The following is a 14,014-nucleotide window of genomic DNA, read 5'->3' on the forward strand; positions in this document are numbered from 1 at the left end:
CTGAAATCTATCCAAAGACCTCTTGGTTGTACATGGACCCTGGATTAAGAACCACTGCTATATGTAGGGATTACTTTATTATTTTATCTAGCATGATAACAGCTAGGTCATATAGGAAGGGATCAGGTTATTGAGATTTCTGGTAGCTTGAAATGACGCTTTGCAAGAGAAGCCATTCAGGCAAGATGGAGAAGAAGGAAAACAAGTTCTGGTCCACTTCTACTAATATGGCAGGGAAAGAACTTAGGAAGATTCCTCATGCAAAAGAAAACAAGGGTATGAGGTTATCATGAGATTATCTATGTATACTGATAGCAATACCAAATTACACCTAGGATGGTGCATTTTTTTTCCAAAAAAGAGTATTATGCAATTAGCATGGCAATTCCTTTGTGACTTACTAGATTTTCTTCTTGGGTTGTTGTAGCTAAAAATATTAATCACTTGGTAATAAACTGGGTGTTACACTTATTCAAATTTTTCATAGCTAATTTTCAAATGACAGACCAACAGGCTTTCAATGGGTCTGTGTTGAAAGTCTTTTGAGATTTAGAGGGAAACTAGTGTGGTTCAGTGCAGTGTTGGATTTGAAATCAGAAGATATGGTTTCTAATCACAATTCTGCCATACTCTTGTCACCTTGGGGAAAGTCACTTTACGACTCTAGTCTCATTTTCCTTGCCAGTAAAATGAGATGGTTGTACTAGATGATTCCAAAGGATTCATATCTCTAAACATATGAACTTCTAAATGACCATAGTTTGTTTTCCATTAGTGTAACCTTTAAGATCATAACATTGTGAGAAATCAAACTGAAACTTTAGTATTGTGTTTGATATGAACCAAAGTGTTCCAAAAGAAAACGTCTATTTGCCATGTAATATCACTGTCACAGAAAATGTCTTGTATAAAGTCTAAAGAAAATATATATTTCTTATTGATCATGAAATTTTCTATCTCACTGGTTTCATTGAGTCTCAGAGTCACAAAACATTATGAAACTTCCTCAGTGGAATCCATAGTAAAGAAAAAATGATCATTCTAAGCATTCACATTGGAAAAGTAAATCAGGTTAAAAAAATCACTTTGCCCAGATTTTGGCAAACAGCTGAATAGATAGGCCTGTGAATTAGTTTATGAATATGTGTGCCTTGAACAAAAGTAGCAGATGGGCAAGAGATAAAGCCTGGAATTTAGTAAGAAGAGGAATTTGTGCCTGATGCATTTAAGAAATTATGTTGTACTTTTAATAAATCCCAAATGCTCAGCTTTATAAAAGTTCATCTCTTTAACACCAATAGGCTCCTTGTGATGAGGTGACTGTGAATCATGGGAAGTCTTAATCTCAGAATTAATGCAGTTACAAATAAGCAAATGAACAATGAAAATAATTATGTAAATCGATTGCTCTTGTCATTACTGACACTTGTTCCCAAGAAGTGGTAAAGAGGATAATACTAAGGATATATACAATCAGATACAATTAGGGGGATCATTTCATCAGGATAATAAAAAAAAAGATTGTCAGATTAAATGACATATTGATTCCCTAGAGCTACTAAAATGATAGGAGGCAATCTTTCAAATTTAGGCAATTTTTCTATGGAGAATTTATTGGACAGGGTCAGACTGGAGGAAACCTGAGTCGTCATATAGTATAACCTCATCTTTTTTTTTTTTTTCAATTCACAAGACTTTTATTGGATGAAAAATTGTGAAGAGTAAGTTAAATTTTAAAACACCAAATGCAACTTAGATTTTTGTGAAGGTTTCCTTATGTTAAAAAGGTAAAGTGTATGTGTGTGTGTGTGTCTGTGTGTGTGTGTGTCTGTGTGTGTGTACATGCGCACACGCACATGTATGTATGTGGGGGAGAGAGATCTTACTATATTAATGGATCCTGAATCATTTAACTATTTAGCATGACAAGTTTTAACTAAAGTTCAAAATGTTTAGTACTCTATAAAATGCAATGTAAAATAACAGTACCATTGAGGAATATGAAGTTCAGAAGTCAGTACTATATAAACTCAAACAAAATAATGTCTAAAAATGAAAGTTACTGAAATAGTTACTTCTGTGCAGTAGACAGAATTCTTCAAAATAGTAAGAATTTTTCATGAGACAATATTATATTATAAACTAGTGCTCAGTCTTGATGTTACTTAGTATAAAATTCATTTATGAACAAAGAAAAAGAAAACTTTCAATGCATGAAGAAATACCCCATATTCTCAACTTTAACCTCTGACCAATGCATTTATTGCAATTTCTGTGAGCTCAGTAGTTTTGTGACAGTGATTGTGCATAATCTGTAAGACTATTTTCTGAAACAAAAGATCCAATAAATGAGGCATGGTTTCAAACTTAACTTCAAAACAACATTTAACACAAGTGAGAATTTGACAACCACTTTGCTATACTTTGAATGAAAAAACAAAGTCTAACTTGAAGGAATAGAGCCATCTTTTTGTTTTTTTCAGAAGAGGAAATTGAAGCCCCAAATGTTAAATATTTGCCTAATGTCAGCAAGGTAGAACTGACAGATTCAGGATCTGAATCCAGATCTCCTAAATCCAAGTCAACCTGCTTTTTATTGTCTGTCTTCGTATTTACACAACAATGGAAGGAGTAAATCAAGTAAATCAAGGATGTTTCAGTGTCAAGAATAGCCAAGTATTCAAACAAAACTGACTCATTCGAATAACAGTAGTTCCTGCTAATGGCTTTAAAGAAATCCCTTCATTTGAACAAATAGAAGAAAGCCAAGCTGGAAACTATGGAATGGTGGTTTCCATGCCAAATATTTCTATCCCAGCTGTCATACCTCATTTTAATTTTTGAACTTTTGACATTCCTGATGCGTTTTGTATCTTCATTTTCTTTACACAGGCTTTCTTCTCACCCAATCTCTTAATAACTTTCTCATTTTGACACTGCCCCTGCCTTTCTTTCCTCCTTTCTTGTTGCCTTTTAAGCTTCTTGAAAGTAATGAACTTCAGTGGCCTTCAACCTTTATAATGTCTCTGCTTATTTCTGTAAGTTAGTCTTGGCTGTTAGGTTATGTTAGACTGTTCCAGGACAGATACTTTTTCTATGATGACAGTAAATAAGTTATACACAGCCTTCTCCGTTTATTTTTTCAGCTGTCCACTTAGAGTAAATTTTAATAAAAACTGTGAAACAATTTGTTCCTTGGGGACAGCCCAACACACAAAAAGAGGACAATGGTGTGCCGAACAAGCTTTGTTATGATCTTTCTGAAGGGTACCGTCACTAAGAGGGATCTCTGTTCCAGGCAGTGAAAACATGATAAAGTATGAGTGCTGCAGCTGCAGACTCCCTTTGAATAATTCTGCCCAACATATGGAAAATGTTTCCTGACTTATGAAAAATAATATCAGGTCAGAATACAGCAAAGGGTTTGGGTCACTGGGGTGATTGAAGAATTAACACAATCCTGGAGGGTATTCTTGTTATATATTCTCTATTAATAAAATAGACATGTAATTTTTTTAACTTCTCTGACTTTCAAAAATCTGTAGTGATAATAAAGGCATGATCTTATAGTTAGCAGCCAGTGTGGGAATTACTTTTTAAACATGTGGATTTTTTTTTTTTACTTTTTTGAAGCAAAAATATATATTATCCAATACCATGGTAAATTTTGTTCAGCACTTATGAACTTTGGATGGTTCATGGAAATTGTCAATCCTAGTGTATTTTTATTAAGACTCTATTACTGTGTTGTATTTTTAATAATGCCAAAAAAGTAACTATATTAGAATTCATAGTTCCTTTGACAGTAATATCACTGAAATAGAGTTCAATTGAAAGACTTATTCTTTAAACTTTAAGAATAAGCTTTAAGACATAAACTTTAATTTCTCCAAGATTCTTATGCCTGAAATTTCAGGTTACTATCCCTTAATGTTGGAGGAGCTTTCTTTGGCAATGGAGTTAGGTCCTTCCCCATGATGGGCTGGGGTAGGGGGAACTACCTCCTTTCTTTCTACCCCAAACAGTCTTAAACTTAAATCTAACTATCCCCAGGGAAAATTATTGAGAAATCAGAGGAATACATATAATGGTTTATTTTTTTTTAAATTAAGTTGGAAGTTCTGTGAGGTCAGTGAATGCATTTCTTTTCCTTTTTCTTCAGTACTTTGCATAGTCACTGGCAAATAGTAAGTGCTTAATAATGCTTGTTAACTTGACAAGTTAACATTAGCAGTAGATGCCCTAATTATATTGCACTGCACAGGATAGCATAAGAAAATATAGAATCAGATGTTCCCTTCTCTGCCACTGTGACTAACCTGCAACAGGTCCTTGTCACCTCCTTCCTGTATTCTCACAATAGCCTTTTGGTTGGTCTGTTGGCCATGATTCTCTCCTCACTCTAGTCTGTCCTCCACTCAGCTGTCAAAAAGTTCTTCAGAAAACACAAATCTGAATATGTTATATCCACTCTATTCTCCCCACCCTCACATGCACTCAATAAACTCCAGTGGCTTTCTATGACTTCCAGGATCAAATACAAATCTTCTGCTTAGCATTCAAAGAAATCTTTCATAATCTTCCCCTTTCACCTTTCCAATCTTCTAACACCATACACTCCACATCCCCCTCCTCCCACACACATTGCATTTCTTGATCCAGTGATAATGACTTCCTTAATTTTCCTCTGACTCTACATTACCCCACTCAAGAAATTTTCACTGTCTGTCTGCAACACCCCTCCTTCTTCATCTCCACCTTCCTGGCTTGCTTGGTTTCCTTTAAATATCAATTAAAACATCCCCATTAACATGAAACCTTTCCTGATTCCTTTGACATTTAGTGCTTTCCCTCTATTGATAATTCTCTGCTTATTCTGTATTTCTCATAGTGTAGCATTGTTTATACATATTTGTTTTAACGTTGTCTCCTCCATTTGATTGTGAGCCCTCCAAGGCAGAGAATGCCTTTTGCCTTTCTTAGTATCCCCACCACTTAGTACAGTTCCTGGCACACAGGAAGAGATTAATACATGCTTATTGACTGACTGATGGGTCCATGGATAGACAACTAATTTATAATCAGGGAATCAGGAGACCACATGAAGTAAAGTTGCTTTACCAGTCATTAATGAGGATGTATAGGAAGGTTGCCTCCATTTCTATCAGCTGAAAATAACTTTATATTTTTAAATTAATTCTGAGAGGAAATGTGATATAGGAGATGACCCCTTTTTGATTCAGGAAAATTGTAGGTTCAAGTCCTGCCAGGGATACATAGGAAATGTATAAGTGCAGAGCAGCCACTTAATTTCTCTGCACCCTCAAAAGAAATCTTTATGATTATAAATCACGAAGCAATTGCAGACCTGTATCTGTTTAGGGATGATCAACACTGGGGATTCCTTACATTAATGAAACTACAATTCTGGAACCCTCCATCTCCTGAGGATTAAAAAAAGAGGAAACCTTAATTATAAACATGTCATTGTAAAAAAAAAAACCAACAACAAAAAAAAAAAAACCTCTTGTCAATATGAAGGCTGAAGCCAAAGAAAGCTGATTTTTGGATTAATCATACTATTGGCACTTCTCTTAGGATATATAATAATTAAAGTGATTACATTTGGGAATATTATTATCTATTTATAGATGGAAGGGACCTTAAATATCATTAATCCAAACTTTCTCATTTTGAATTAAAGGATATGGAGGCCCTGAGAATTTAAATATCTTGTTTGAGGCCACATAGCCACTAAATATTAAGGCAAATAGCATTCTTACTCCAAATGTAGCACTCTATCCACTACCCCATGTTTCTTTATAGTTAGGATATTGATGTCCAAAAATTCATTAAAAGACTCTTTCCTTACTAAAAAAATATGACTAATAAGACATTGGGTAAAGTTGCTATTAGGTTTAAAAGATGTTTACAAAAATACTATTTGGTGATACAGCAGTTTTAAATTAGATGGGCAAAATGAACTTTATCAGATGTGCCTTTGTATTACATGCATATAATAGGAATATAGTATGGAATAAAGGATAAGTCTTGGACTCAGAAGACCTGAGTTCAGGTCTTGATTCTGCCATTTTCTAACTGAGTCACTTGAGGTGTCACTTTACTTCTATGAGTCTCCATTTCCAGTTCTGGCAAATGGAGATGGACATTCTTTCACTATTTACGTTACAGAATTATTGTGATGAAAGTAATTTCTAAACTCTAAAGTGTACTAACCCTCATTTGGATGATTTCAGCAAGTTTCTCACCACTAAAATCTTTCTTTGATGGCGCATTGTGAATGAGAGATGACCTTGAGTTTTTGAGGACTATGTTAGTAGAATATAAGCTATGGTATGTCCAGTTAATTTGGAAAATATTTCAAAGTATTGTCATTACACCAAAATTGTTTTGTAATATTCACATTTGGATGATCTTGGATCCAATCATAAAAGAGTTCTCATACTTTATCTTTGAGTTGAGTAGGAGTTGGGGGAGATACATAGTCAGGGAGTAATTGGATTCATCTCTATTATCTTTTCTCAAGTGGAATTCTAGGAGAAAGAAGCTTAGTCTCAAGAGGACAGAATATACTCCATAGTTTCAGAAACCTGCTTTTTCAGCTTTTCAACTTGCAACATCACATTTATCATGTTACTGTAAATGGAGGCAGGCACACAAACGTTCTTCAAGTTCACTAAATTTTATGTTCTTGTTCTCCAGAGGCAGATTCTGAATATCTGTTTGGAATTGTGTATCATCAAGTTCTGGCTAATGAATTTTTAGCTAATGGAATCTTTAGACATTCATCACATTTCATTAAAATTTGCTACTATATTCTACTGTATATTTAATTAAGCCAGTGTACGTTACCTCCACCAACACCTGATGGTTGACAAAGTGATTCCTTCAAAACAACCATGTCCGGTAGATATTATAGGTATTATCATCCATGTTTTACAGATGAGTAAATTGAGGCTCAAAGGGATGGAACCTTTGTCCAACATCATACATCCAATTGATATTAGAAATTGTAGAGAATGGACTTGAACATGAGAAATTGTTATGTGGTCTAGGTTTAGTGGTATTTCCACCATATCACACTATCTATAAATATAGATATAGATATGCACACATCCACATGTACATACATATACATACAAATGTATATGTACGTATATGTGTATATATGTATATATGTATAGGTATGTTTATATATAGGTATGTATGTAATGTGAGTCCCCAAACCCATTGATACAGGATTCTTCCTTTACTGGTAGAAAGCAATACCCTGAGCCCATAAAAGAGGTGAGGCAGAGTTGTTACGATCTTCAAGTCTTTTGTCCTGATTTTCATCAGATTCTGCAGTTACTTCAGGCATTGCTGGATTACACCTTGAAGAGAGAAAATATAAGGTACCAACTTCACTTCAGAGTACTAAAGGAAGAATCTAGGAAGAAGCAGATGTGAGAGAGCTGGAAGTCTCCAATACACACTAATGGCTTTGGGGAACTTTCCTTTAAGTTAAATCTAAGACTTTCTTTTGGTTGATTGGAGTTCCCTCATTCCCAATGGGAGAGCATCTTCATTCTGAATCGTCTGGCACATATTCTCTTATGTATACTTTTTCTCTGGTGTCTGTGGTTGTTTTTCGTCTGTTTGGGTTTCTTCTATCTACTTGGATAAATGAGTTCCTCGGCCACCTACTACCTGTGTTCACTGTGGAACTAATATTTGGTGGGAAGAAATTCTAGCCTTGGATATTAAGCATGGGATCATACTCCTTTCCTCCAATTAATGAACCACAACTGGAAGTTAGATCAAATCTAAAAACAAAAAAACAAAAAAAACCCGTGTTCTCAAAACTAATAATATTTAAGGGAATAGATAGCTAGAAAGTAAACCTAGCACTCTCTCTACTCTCTGAGGAGAGGAGAGTAGTCAAACTTCTCACTCTAACCTCTCACTTTTTTTTCTGGGAGGAATTAGTCTCTCTAAGAGAAGAGTAAGGAAAGAAGAGGCTACAGATGTGTAGTTTACCTCCCTTTGAACTATATAATGACATTCGGATGCTACATGTACATATGTAGCACATGTATGTACATATACAAAGGCAAAGTTGCAATGATTTCCTAATATAATCACAAGGAAAAAACCTTAAATTTCTTCTACTGTGTATAAAAAGATTTCAGAGTAAGTAACAGAAGAGTTTGGGGTATTTTCATGACTTTCATTCCATCTGCTTTTTTTTAATTTCAGAAGATTTCAAAAGATATCCTTGCACGAAATTCCAATTCTGATATTTCCCAATGGTGTGGATTTTACCCTTAGGTTTATTAAAGGTTTTACAGTGACCACAAGCCCTAAATGGTCCTATATAACTGAAAAAAGCTCAAGTGTAGATCTAGTGATAGATGAACATGTCTGTCATCTAAATACCAGTTAACTGTCTTCTGCAAATACATTATTTGAAATATGGAACCAGTAAGGTAAGGGACATTTTGTCCACCATAATTCATGAGGAAGCATGAGGTAAAACAGAGAAAGTATGATAAACTAAGTCACAAGCCCTACCTGAGTTCAAATCCTGGCTTACTATCTATTTGACTTGAGGCAAGTAACTTCAACTTTCTGGGTCTTGGTTTCCTCATCAGTGAATTCAGGGGGTTGATCTAGATATGTATCCTTTTTTGTGAGGCTCAGAATGTCTACTCAGCTGTGAAGGGGCTATGATCACAATCACTTGAGGTAATGGCCAGACTGATAAAATCATGAATCTTAAGATCTATTGAAGTCAAAATCCATTTTGTTCTTTTGTTTGATAAATCTCTCTTGTACGTGGAGTCAAAGATAACACATGCCTAATGTTACATGTAGAGGAATGAGGACACAGAGAAGTTCAGCAATATTTCAAAAATTACATATCCAATTTAAGGCAGAGTCAGACCTAAATTCTATCTTATGTTGGATGATGTGGAAGGAGTTATTACATTTTCAACCTTTTAAGAAATTGACTGTGATGCTCAGTGTTCAAGAGGCAAATTGATAAAGAGAGGCACTACCAAGTCTTAGAGTCAAGTAGACATGGGTTCAAATCATTCCTTTGCTGCATGCTGACTATATGCTTTCCTTGTGGTGGCAAAGAGGATCAGCAGAGTATTTTCCCTATCTTGACATGAGAAAATAAATTTTAGAATAGGCCTCCACTTCAGTATTAAGTGGGCAGTCATATTTAACCCTTAGTTCTTAGGTGAAGTAACTATGTCTTTGACCCTGGAAAATGACTTTGCCTGAAACAAGCTCCCTCTAAAACATTGACTGGGCCCTGGTGAACCTGATATGATTGTGTGTTTGCTGTATACTTTAAGTACCTATGGGAAATAGCTCATATTCAGAGGCTCACTTGTCACATAGAAATGAAATTTTGCCTTGCCACCTGATGCTTCTAGAAAAATGTACGGAATTTTTTAAAGAAAAAAATAAAGACTTTTGTTGATGCATTCAAAATTGTAATAAGTAGGCTTGCTTGCTATGGTATAATGGGTAAGCCACTTAAAACTCTTGACTTCCCCAGGCAACTCTCTAAGATTCACAGCAGAAAAGGTGCTGATCTCAATTGGCAAAGAAATCACTTACCCTACAACAAGGAAATCCCAAGTCTGGTCCAAAGAAGGGGTGAAAACAGGTTATTTGCTGTGATTTGGCCATATTTGTGTTACACAGGAATTTTATGGTAATGAATCTAAGCTGTAAAACCTTCTGGATTCAATTATCCAGATTGGCATCCTCCATGTACAAAATTCACTAAGCAATCCCTCCATTTGGGGTTCTGCTGTGTAAGCCAACATGCAGAGTCATTTACATTAAAATCTGGTTGTCATTGCAACCAAATAATGATGCAGAATAAAGCAAGTTTAAGAGAGGAATGAAATATCTATCCTCTCTAGTTAATTTTGTGGTAGGAGAAAGCAGCTGCCAGGAGAAGTATATCATACTTCTAAGGTAATTCTATGCCACAATGAGTCAGATTTGGTAACATTGAATACTACCTGATTTCAGTCATTGACTAGAGTGAGGCTGCTAAACAGGTTCTGGTTTTTTGTATGCCAATCTAGTTTTTACAGTATTCAATAAGGATATGAGAAACAGAGTGAATGAATGAGGGAGTTGGGTACATGGATCAAATGATAAACAGTTCATAAGACAGTCATCCAGGAGTTTCTGAAAGATGATGACTGTATTCTGTGAACCCCCGTAAAAGAAAACATAGAGATATCATAACCCATCTTAAGGATCTGTGAAGGCATGAAACTCTGGGCTGTCATCAGACCCAGATCTTCACAAATCAAATAGAAAGGTGTGTTGGCAGCACATGCAGCAGTAAAACTCAATGACAGACTAGTTAACCAAGAAGTACAATGTACAGTTGAGTCACCTGGTGTTCTTTGAGAGATGGACACATAGAAGGCATAGGAGCATATGCATTTTTTAAAATTGTAGAATAACATCTTTGTGTGCATTATTTCATCTGATAAAAAGAAAGTTTTTCAAAAACAATCATTCAAATTGTGATTCCTGGTTGTAGGTGTTCCCTCCAGAAATACAGATCTTGGTCACTCCTGTCTGCCTTTCCTGTTTGCCTCTCATGCATGCCCTGCTTTAAGTTTTCCACAAGACCTGACATGCTTTGGGGACCTTCCTCATTTTCTCATGAATTAGCCACAAAGTCAATGGAGCACACAGACTGTCCTTCATTACCACTTCATTCTCTTTACATGACCAACCAATTTTCTTTTTCAATCACATATATCTTTGATACCATTTTTTACTCTGATTCTTCTTTGGATTTCCTTACTTGTTAGTATCACCTCCTGTACACATTCACCACAGGCCTCCTCTTTGACCTCTGATTATTACTTATTTTTACTTATTTGGAAATTGTAATTTTCTATGATGCAGTCACAGAAATATAAATTAGCCAAGCCAAGAACAACAAACAATCTTATCAATTATGTTAAACCTATTATTCTGTTTTTGTGGATGAAAAACCTGACTTTCAAGAGATTTGCCAAAATAGTATGTGGTAGACTTGGACTGGAATTCTGACTCTAGGTCCAGTACTCATACTCTGGTGGTCTACCTTTTACAATGACTACCAGCTATGGAGTTTTCAGAGACTTCTTGTGTAATTTCTTGGCTAGCACCATCACCTCTTCTGTGAGACACTTAAAACATGAAGGAGAGAAAGAAATTATTTTCCCTCTACCTTTCATCAAGAATAATATCACAGATCTGCTGAACATGCCATGTAAAGGGAGTAGATGGCAAGAAAACCCTATCCAAAAACAGCTAGTATATAGTAAAGGAAAAGGTTTATTTCTAAAGGGATTACAGGGAGGTTGGGACCACTTTACAAAGAGAAATGACTTTCTGGAAGAAACTGGTTCTTCTGAATGAAGTTAAGGCTTCAGTCAGTAGAATATTCAGGTAGCTGTTACAAAAAGGGAAAATTAGACTCCCTCCCACTTGGTGTTTCTGCTGAGGTGAAGCAACCTTGTTGGGAAGATAAAAACGATAATATTCATGAAGTATTTTGCAAACCCTAATCCTATATATGGGGCAGTATGATTGTGCAGTAGATAGAGCATGGGGTTTGGAATTAGGAAGACTCATCTTCATGAGGTCAAATCCAGGCTCAGACACTTAGTAGCTATATGGTTCTGGGTAAGTCACTTAACCCTGTTTGCCTCACTTTGCTCATTAGAAAAACGAGTTGGAGAAGGAAATAGTGAAAACTACTCCAGTGTCTTTACCAAGAAAACCCTGCAATGTGGCCATGAAAAATTGGACATGATAGAAACAGCTAAACCACAACAAATGCTGTGTATAAATGCATGTTATCATTATCATACCATCCCAGTAGCATGTAGACTTACAAGCAGAGAGAGAAAAAAATCTTTCAACAGACATTACATAGCCGGAGCTTCTACCTCCCTCATATCTCCATGGTAATATTCTTCTTTAGTCACCTGTATCAATGGACAGTAGCAGCATAATCACAGCAGATCAAGGTCCTTTCCAGTTACCATAGACATGATACCAGGATGTTTGAAGAGTAAAAAATATGCAGTCAATTGTCCTGTTCTTTCATCTCTCTGATGACAAACAATCAGACTGAAGGAAGATTTTCACTGAACTAACTGATTTTCCCCTCCACAGAATTTTCTGACTATCTGGGTGTTAAGTAGCTACAGCCTTACTCAGATTAAAAAAAAGTTTCCAATTATAATAAGCTGACATCTAGCTAAAAACACTCCCTAGGTGTTTGTAGGCATTAATATTTATTTATTCTTTCTAAGAAAAACCAAGGCTAGACACCTGATTGCTACTTAGTATGTGTGGTTATCTTGAGTTGGAGATACATTTCTTAGGTTAGGTCTATTTAATTTATTAGTGTATCTCTGGATATTCTTAACGTTGCCTTTGTACAATGTGACATAACTAAAGTTTAACTCAAAGGAGAAGGCTTCCTATTCTCCCCATCACCAGCAGCTCTCAGTCTAGCTCCACTTCTCTAGCAGATAATTTAATTTTATTTTTCTGATTCTGATGGAATAGTGTTAGCTGAGATTCAATTTCTAAGGCAGACTTGTTGCCAAAGGTTGGAACCATTTTTCTATTTTATCTCTTCTCCATAACCACATGTGTTATTACACTGTATATGCAATTTATACATGCATTTGTTAGGTAGCGTCCAACCAAGGGGTTTGGGGCTGGGGGAGATCTCTAAATGGGTGATTTTCAGGTCCACACTTTCCTCAGAAAGCAATATGGTATACCAGGAGGTACACCAGTCTCTTAGCGCAATCATATTATGATCTAGTGACCCTGAAAATAGGGTCAGAAGGAGGTCTCACTGCTAACTGGAAAACTAATCAATATAATTCTACCAAAGCACTGGTCTCCAAATAACATCACTGCTCTCCCCCCTGAGCCTCTCCTCCTCCCCCTCTCAAGTCCCCTTTCACTGTCAAACCTCTAAGTCTCAGTCTAATGAATTTCTCTAATATTTTGAAGGATCAGGACCAATGTTAAACAAAAAAACCACATATGCTTCAGGCATTTTTTTATTCATATGTAGGAAAAATAATCCTTATTTCTCTATCTTTATTTGGACAGCATATCTTCAAAAACATTAAACTTTGGTAAGGATTTATTTTTTTTTTTTTACTTAATGAGGCAAGCTGCTAGTGTCAAATAAATGTAAAAGAAAATTAAGTACTATACTAATACTTACATAGAAGTCCCTGTTCCCATCCCTGAAAATATAATTCTATACCTTGTACAATGATTTCCAGTTCTAGCCAATGAGTAAAGAAACTTCACCATGGCCTGTTTCTTCAATTTGATTCAGATCAGGCACAGTAACTGAGGAGGACAGAGAGACAAAGGGTAAAAGGTCACTGGTGACTAATTTTCTGAAAACTAGCCGCTTGTGTAAGTAATAGAACATTTATTGCCTTTCGATGTTGTCCCAGCAATGAGCTCAAAAATCCATAAGAATTCCCAGAACTGGCCTTTATTAAGGTATAGGGCTGGATTAGTTTAATGTGCAATTTAAAGTCACCGTCTGCCAATAAATACTTCACCTACTTTTCTTAAGTAGGGCCAGCTTCCAATTTCTTTCTCCATTCCCCATCCCTATATAATTGTCCAAAAAGTTGCCCATTTGGGAGGAATGAAGGCTGTTTTTGTATTTTTTTTTAAATATCAAAACAATTTGTATGATTATTTCTTGTATATAACAGAACCTGGGAAAATATTATTACTTGATTTTAAAGTGACATGGGGTGTGTGTGTGTGTGTGTGTGTGTGTGTGTATGTGTGTACAACTGGACAATAATTTTCAATGTTCTCAAATCCAGGTACTAATACAATTATTCAAACCTTACAAGATTCTCTGTTCTCTGCCACTTAATAGTGTAAAATGCACCAAAATGTTGAGTATTTCTTT

The sequence above is a fragment of the Notamacropus eugenii genome, chromosome 7 (assembly GCF_028372415.1).
Source record: "Notamacropus eugenii isolate mMacEug1 chromosome 7, mMacEug1.pri_v2, whole genome shotgun sequence".
NCBI lineage: Eukaryota > Metazoa > Chordata > Mammalia > Diprotodontia > Macropodidae > Notamacropus > Notamacropus eugenii.